This window comes from Triticum urartu, chromosome 7A (genome assembly GCF_056163025.1).
Source record: "Triticum urartu cultivar PI428250 chromosome 7A, HENAU_Tu73, whole genome shotgun sequence".
Classification (NCBI taxonomy): domain Eukaryota; kingdom Viridiplantae; phylum Streptophyta; class Magnoliopsida; order Poales; family Poaceae; genus Triticum; species Triticum urartu.
In genome coordinates, this window is record NC_141879.1 from 224,378,372 (window position 1) to 224,386,512 (window position 8,141).

The window sequence follows — 8,141 nt, forward strand, 5'->3', positions numbered from 1 at the left end:
ACTCCCCTGCAGGGATTGAACTTTCGAAAGCCGTGCCCGCAGTTATGGGCAGATGGGAATTTGTTAATGTCCGGTTGTAGATAACTTGAACCTTAATTAATTAAAATGAATCAACTAAGTGTGTTACCGTGATGGCCTCTTCTCGGCGGAGTCCGGGAAGTGGACACGGTGTTGGAGTAATGTTTGCGCAGGTTGTTCTCTAGTTTCTCGCTCGTGCTTTGCCTCCTCTTCTCGCTCTCCTTTGCGAATAAGTTAGCCACCATACTTGCTAGTCGCTTGCTGCAGCTCCACTCATATTTTACCTTGCCATACCTAAAAGCTTGAATAGTCTTGTGTTGGGGAATGTTGCAGAAAACAAAATTTTTCCTACGGTTTCACCAAGATCCATCTATGAGTTCATCTAGCAATGAGTGATTGGATGCATCTACGTACCTTGTAGATCGCGAGCGGAAGCGTTCAAAGAACGGGGATGAGGGAGTCGTACTCGACGTGATCCGAATCATCGGAGATCCTAGCGCCGAACGGACGGCACCTCCGCGTTCAACACACGTACGGTCAGCGTAACATCTCCTCCTCCTTGATCCAGCAAGGGGAAGGAGAGGTTGAGGAAGATGGCTCCAGCAGCAGCACGACGGCGTGGTGGTGGTGGAGCTGCAGTACTCCGGCAGGGCTTCGCCAAGCTCTATGGAGGAGGAGGATGTGTTGGAGAGGGAGAGGGAGGCACCAAAGGCGTGGGGTAAGAAGTCCTCCATCTCCCCACTATATATAGGAGGGCCAGGGGGGCGCCGGCCCTAGGAGATCCAATCTCCTAGGGGGGCGGCGGCCAAGGGAGGAATCCTTCCTCCCCAAGGCACCTAGGAGGTGCCTTCCCCCTTTGGGACTCTTCCCTTCTTGAACCCTAGGCGCATGGGCCTCTTGGGGCTGGTGCCCTTGGCCCATGTAGGCCAAGGCGCACCCCTACAGCCCATGTGGCCCCCGGGGCAGGTGGCCCCACCCGGTGGACCCCCGGGACCCTTCCGGTGGTCCCGGTACAATACCGGTGACCCCGAAACTTGTCCCGATGCCCGAAATAGCACTACCTATATACAATTCTTTACCTCCAAACCATTCCGGAACTCCTCGTGACGTCCAGGATCTCATCCGGGACTCCGAACAACATTCGGGTTACTGCATATACATATCCCTACAACCCTAGCGTCACCGAACCTTAAGTGTGTAGACCCTACGGGTTCGGGAGACATGTAGACATGACCGAGATCGCTCTCCGGTTGTAGGATCGAAAGTATGTCTAGAGGGGGGGGGGGTGATTAGACTACTTGACCAAATGAAAACTTAACCTTTTCCCAATTTTAGTTCTTGGCAGATTTTAGCTAATTTAGGACAAGTCAAGCAATCATCACATAATTCAAGCAAGCATGCAAAGAGTATATAGGCAGCGGAAAGTAAAGCATGCAACTTGCAAGAATGTAAAGGGAAGGGTTTGGAGAATTCAAACGCAATTGGAGACACGGATGTTTTTCCCGTGGTTCGGATAGGTGGTGCTATCCTACATCCACGTTGATGGAGACTTCAACCCACGAAGGGTAACGGTTGCACGAGTCCACACAGGGCTCCACCCAAGGGTAACGGTTGCGCGAGTCCACACAGGCTCCACCCACGAAGGGTCCACGAAGAAGCAACCACCACAAAGGGTCCACGAAGAAGCAACCTTGTCTATCCCACCATGGCCATCGCCCACACAGGACTTGCCTCACTAGCGGTAGATCTTCACGAAGTAGGCGATCTCCTTGCCCTTACAAACTCCTTGGTTCAACTCCACAATCTTGTCAGAGGCTCCCAAGTGACACCTAGCCAATCTAGGAGACACCACTCTCCAAGAAGTAACAAATGGTGTGTAGGTAATGAACTCCTTTCTCTTGTGCTTCAAATGATAGTCTCCCCAACACTCAACTCTCTCTCATAGGATTTGGATTTGGTGGAAAGAAGATTTGAGTGGAAAGCAACTTGGGAAGGCTAGAGATCAAGATTCATATGGTAGGAATGGAATGTCTTGGTCTCAACACATGAGTAGGTGGTTCTCTCTCAGAACATATGAGTTGGAATGGTGTATGTGTTCTCATGGCTCTCTCCATAAATGAAGAGGAGGTGGAGGGGTATATATAGCCTCCACACAAAATCCAACCATTACACACAGTTTTCCAATCTCAGTGGGACCGAATCAACAAACTCGGTCGGACCGAAAATGTAAACCTAGTGACCGTTAGAGATTTTCGGTGGGACTGACATGCAACTCGGTAGGACCGATATGGTTAGGGTTTGGGCATAACGTAATCTCGGTGAGACCGATTACACAAACTCGGTGAGACCGAATTTGGTAATTAGCTAACCAGAGAGTTGGTCAGGCAAACTCGGTGGGACCGATTTGCTCTTTTGGTGAGACCGAAAAGTTACAAAGGGGAAACACTGAATTTACATTGCAATCTCGGTGGGACCGATTCGCTCTTTCGGTGAGACCAAAAAGTTACGAAAGGGAAACAGAGAGTTTGCAACCCCATCTCGGTGAGACCGAGATCCCTATCGGTAGGACCGAATTGCTAGGGTTTGGCAGTGGCTTATGACAAATGAAAACTCGGTGGCGCCGGATAGGAAGAATCGGTAGGACCGAGTTTGGCTTAGGGTTTAGGTCATATGTGGATATGGGAAAGTAGTTGAGGATTTTGGAGCATATCACTAAGCACATGAAGCAAGAGGCTCATTAAGCAACACCTCATCCCTCCTTGATAGTATTGGCTTTTCCTAAAGACTCAATGTGATCTTGGATCACTAAAATATAAAATGAAGAGTCTTGAGCTTTTGAGCTTGAGCCAATCCTTTTTCCTTAGCATTTTGAGGGTTCCACTTTCACATCCATGCCATGCCAATCATTGAGCTTTCCTGAAATAATCATCTTGGAATAGCATTAGCTCAATGAGCTATATGTTGTTATGAATTACCAAAACCACCTAGGGATAGTTGCACTTTCAATCTCCCCCTTTTTGGTAATTGATGACAACATATAGATCAAAGCTTCGACAAATGATAATAAGCATGAAATATATCGTCGCTTTGAGAAGTATGTGATAAGTAAGAGCTCCCCCTAAATTTGTGCATATTAAAAATTTGCTTTGGACTGCAAATGCACAAGGAGTTAGAGTCATGGGTTACTCTTCCATGTCACATACATCTTGGTGGAGCGCTTAAAATGATAAGAATGAAATACATGCACTCATCACCAAGAATAGTGAAAGATCACATAAGATAGATAAGATAATAGCATTAAGCAAACATTAAGTGTAGCTTATGATCAAACACATGATCATCAATGTCTCACAAATAATGACGTAGTATCTCAAGCACTCAAAAGCAAACAAGTTCGAAAAACCACCAAATAAAGCAAGAGAGAAAAGCAACACTCTCTCTCTCTCTCGAAGCCTATGATCTATACATCTTCTCCCCCTTTGGCAACAAGTTACCAAAAAGTTCCTAGAAAATCCATAGTGCTAGATCGACGCCCAGGCTTGATCTTCTGGTGGTGGTGGAGTCCGAATCACTCCAAGGACGAAGGATTCTGTAGATGCTGAAGTAGACGCTGGAGTTGGAGCTGAAGTAGATGTTGTAGCTGGTGGAACTGAGGCTGTAGCTGGTGCTGAAGTGGTGGTTCTGGTGTCAGCAACTGGCACGGCAGATGACCTCGGGCCTCGTGGCACTCTGGCAAAGGCATGAGTGGTAGTCCTGCCTCTCCTCTCCTGCATGTCCTCTTGGAGCTGCTCCACTGCAGACTGAACTTCCATTACTTTGACATCCAAGTCATAGAACTTCTGTTCCATGATTCTCTCTAGGCTCTGCTGATTCTGAGTGAGGGTGGCCAGACTTTGCTCAATCCTCAGCGTGGATGCAATCAAGTAACCAAGCTGCTCTTGTTTAGTCTTCAAGAAATACTCAGATGCCTCCTCTTGAGTTGGCATCTTGGCAGCTTTCTCCTTTCTTGCCTTCTCCTTCTTTGCTTGTGCTTGAACCGATGATGGCTCATTCTCAGTCATGACCACTTGGTTATCCTCAAAATCTGGACGGATGGGCAGGTGTTCCTTGTCCAATAAGTATATGCCTGTGCCCATCTTAGAGTTGATGAGCTCCTGGATCTGAGGGGCATATCCGCAACTCCTCTTCTGATCTGCTGCAGTCCTTTTGATAGTTTCCATTATGAGGCTCATCACCTTGAACTTCTGAGGCACATCAAATACATGTAGCAAGTTGATCACATGGCCTCTGATCATCTTGTGATCACCTGACTTGGGCAACAAGGTGTGCCTCAAGATCCAATTGATGGTTGGCAGTCCTGACAGAAGATAGTGCATTGAGCCAAATTTGAAAGTGTCAAGTGCCTCATTTGGAATTTCCTTATACATATTGGACATGGAATTGTGGTCCATCTTATTCTTGGCATATATGTCCAAGTCATCATCATGCTCCTCTGGGGCATTAATGAGCTGTGCCCACTCAGCCACTGTAGATTGGTACCTTGTACCCTCAGACATCCATGTGATCTTTCCATCTGGGTAAAAGTGTGCCGTGGAGTAGAATTGCATGATCAGTTCCTCGTTCCACTTTGTGAGCTTCTGCCCAACAAAGTCAGCAACTCCACAAGCACTAAAGCTGTCATATACTCCCGGGTAGTGTTCCTCCTTCTCCCTCATGTAGGTCCAGTCGACCCATCTCATGTCACAGACAATGGGCTTCTTATCTAGCAGCACTGTCTCATAGAAGTCCTGCTGTTCCTTGGTGTGAAATCTGTAATCCACGGCAGTCCTTCTCCTTGAAGCATACGGATCTGCTTCTCTCCACTTCCTCAGCCCTGAATCTCTCCTGAGCTTCATGTCCTCAGCCACAGGATGAGCATCGTTGTGGTCTGGGATCTTGGGCTTGAGCTTTCTCAGAACATTCTCTTCCTCTTCTTCAGCAACAGTCTCAGGCACTGGGGCCTTGTTCTTCTCAGCTGCAGGAATGCTCCTTGTATTCCTCTTGGGTGCAGACTTGGGCTTGGAGGCAGCTTTGGGCTTAGATGCAGTAGCCCCTGATCTTATGGCATCACCCATCATCTTGGGTGCCTTGGGTGCTGGTGCATCTACCTCTTCTTCCTCTTCCTCTTCCATGATGGAAGCCTTTCCTAGCACTCTAGCTACGGTCTTCTTGACCCTTTCCTTCCTCTTCTTGCCTTCTGCAGCAACTGGCTCTTGGGGAGTGGACTTCTCAGTTGAGGCTCTTGCCTTTGACATGGGCTGCCTGCCTGCTGGCCTTTTGATCTTTAGGCCTGGCTTTGTGCCTTGAGCTGGCTCAACTCTCTTGGAAGTGGCCTCTTCCTCTGCCACATAGTCTTCATCTTCGGAGTCTGAAGTTCTCTTCTTCCTCTATCTCGTGGCAGCCTTTGGCAAGTTGCTAGGGGTGCTCCTGCTGCCCTCATCTGAAGAACTTGAGGGACTAGTGCCCTCACTCATGTGCACCTGCTGCTCTGACATGTTCTGGCTATCACTTTGATCAGACATGCTGCAAACTCTGACTGCTGACCCTGTGAATAGGTTATAGATGAGATAGAGTGGATGAGCATCACAAAATGCAGAGATTTTTTGCAAAAGAATGATCCAAATAACTTGGTTTTAGTTTCCCACTGAAATCATCTCGGATCTACCGATTTTTAAACTCGGTGATACCGAAGCAGTTTTGGCACCTGAACTGGTGAACTCGGTTGGACCGAGTCACAGTTCGGTGGCACCGAGACTGCTAGGGTTTCACAGAGTTCCAAAATCGGTCACACGGATAAGTAATTCTCGGTCAGACCGAGTCTCACTTGTGCAATGGCAAAAGCCAAATCGGTGGGACCGAGTTTTTCAACTCGGTGGGTCCGAGATGGTTTCGGCGGAAACCTAAACCTAGAATTTTCGAATCAAACCTAATCTATGAGTTCATTGACTGGATAGAAGTTTATCAAACGTGGCTAGAATCAATATGATCACAATGTGCTAGGAATCAGATTGGGGAATAGCACAAAGATCGAGTCCATACCCTAGTTCGGCGGAGACTCGCTACGGCGGCAACGGCGGGGCAGAATTCCCGTTGACGGCGACGGAGACCAGCGACTGGAGGTGGCTGGCGGCGAGAAGACGATCCGGAGAGCACGTTGGCAGAGCAGGCTATCGCGCGGGCGAAGGGGTTCAGAGAAATTTCCAAATTTTGCCCGTGACTATATATAGCCCGACCCTGTCGGTGTGACCGAGTGGAACAACTCGGTGGCACCGAGATTCATAACTGCAGGCAGTTACTGAAACTCGGTGTGACCGAAATGTTCAAATCGGTTGCACCGAGATCGAAAACCTAGATCAACTTAATGATCTCGGTAGGACCGAAATTGGGGTATCGGTCAGACCGAGAATCATAAAGAGGTTTTGGAAGTTTAAGTCTATGACGAATCGGGGACTCCGAGCGCTCCTCACACAGAGTGGTTCGAATCTGACTTGATCAAATTTTGTGATGCAGCATGAATAGAGTTTGAGACGAGGAAAGCATAGATAGCTAGAGGAGGTTCTTAGGCATTCTTGTCCATCCACTTGGCAGAAGAAGATAAAACCAAACAATCAAAACAACAAGTGGATGTCCTCGAATGAGTAAAAGATGCAACCAGCATGCTCACACAATAAGATGGCAAATGAAATATGTGACAAGGCATGCACAACCAATTCTAGCATCTATCAAGCAATTTGCGATGACTAGGTCATCTATATATGAGTATATTGACTTAGGAGTCAAGTGAGAACACTTGATCATAGGTCATACTCATCGTTTAAGCTCAAGTGGGGTTACCACTTTTACATAAAGCATTGTTGTGTTCACATCTTTAGAGTTGCTTTAGCTCAAGTCTTAGAGTAAAGCTCCCCCTAGATGTGATATCCCCCCTAAGAGGGATGAACTAACCTAGGGTTTTGTCGATGATGACTTCATGTAGATGTTGAAGATGTGGATGCTCAATGTTGATGTATATCACTTGGAGCTATCCATTTGAGTGAATTGCACTTTCAATACCTACATGGGTTAGTCCCACAAGGAACAAACAAGGATATCCATAGACATAGAGTGATGCACACAAAAGATGATGTCCATGAAAAATTTTAGGTTACCTTGTCCCTTGTCTTACCAACAAGAGGGTTTGTGACTCCTTGAACTAGTGCAAGATGTGGAAGTTGATTGCACTTGTTCTTGCCAAAATGATAAGAGTGAAGTATGTTGGCGGAGTCACCCTCAAGAACTCTCTAGTTCTTCTTCTTTTGGATCCACATCATCTTGATGGGAATCCTTGGAGTTGTAGTCGTACTTGATGAAGTGGAACTTGAAGTAGTCTTGGGAATCCACTTGACTAAGGTCTTTGGAGCTTCTTCAAATGCGTCAATTTCCTCTTGAAGCTTGTCCTTGCCTTTTTGCTTGTAGTCTTGTGGTGGAAGATCATCTTGAGCTTGTGTCCCCTTGAAAGAAGTATCATACTTCTCTTGTTGAGGAACAAACTTTGTCTTGTGGTATTGATCTTCTTCCCACTCAACTCCATTGTCATTGAACTTTCGTTCAAAACCAACACCTTGATTCTTCCGGTGCATTCCTTGCTTGCGCACAATTTCCTCGAATTGCTTACTCCCGGCAAGGCTTTTGTACACTCCTTTCTCTATAATTCCCTTCAATAAACTATTTTCTTGCTCAAGTGCAACTTGGCTAAGAGAATCATTAGTGGAATCAAGAGAACTACTAGAAGCAACAATATTGGATTTAGCATGATCATTATTACTGCTAGAGGAAGAATCTTTCTTGTTCTTGTTACTAGACTTGACTTGAGGCATGTAAGTGGATAAGAGTAAACGCTTGGCAATGTAAGAAGAACTTTTCTTGCGGAGATCATCATTGATTGCTTTTAAGAACTCATGCTCTTGCTCAAGATTGAGCTTTTCAAAGCGTAATTTCTCATGAGCTCTTAAAAGTTCTAGATGATCTTCGAAGATAGTTTCATGAGCTAACTTAAGAGTGTTTAGTTCTTTAGTTAGAGCCTCAATCTTCTCCTTATCATTGTC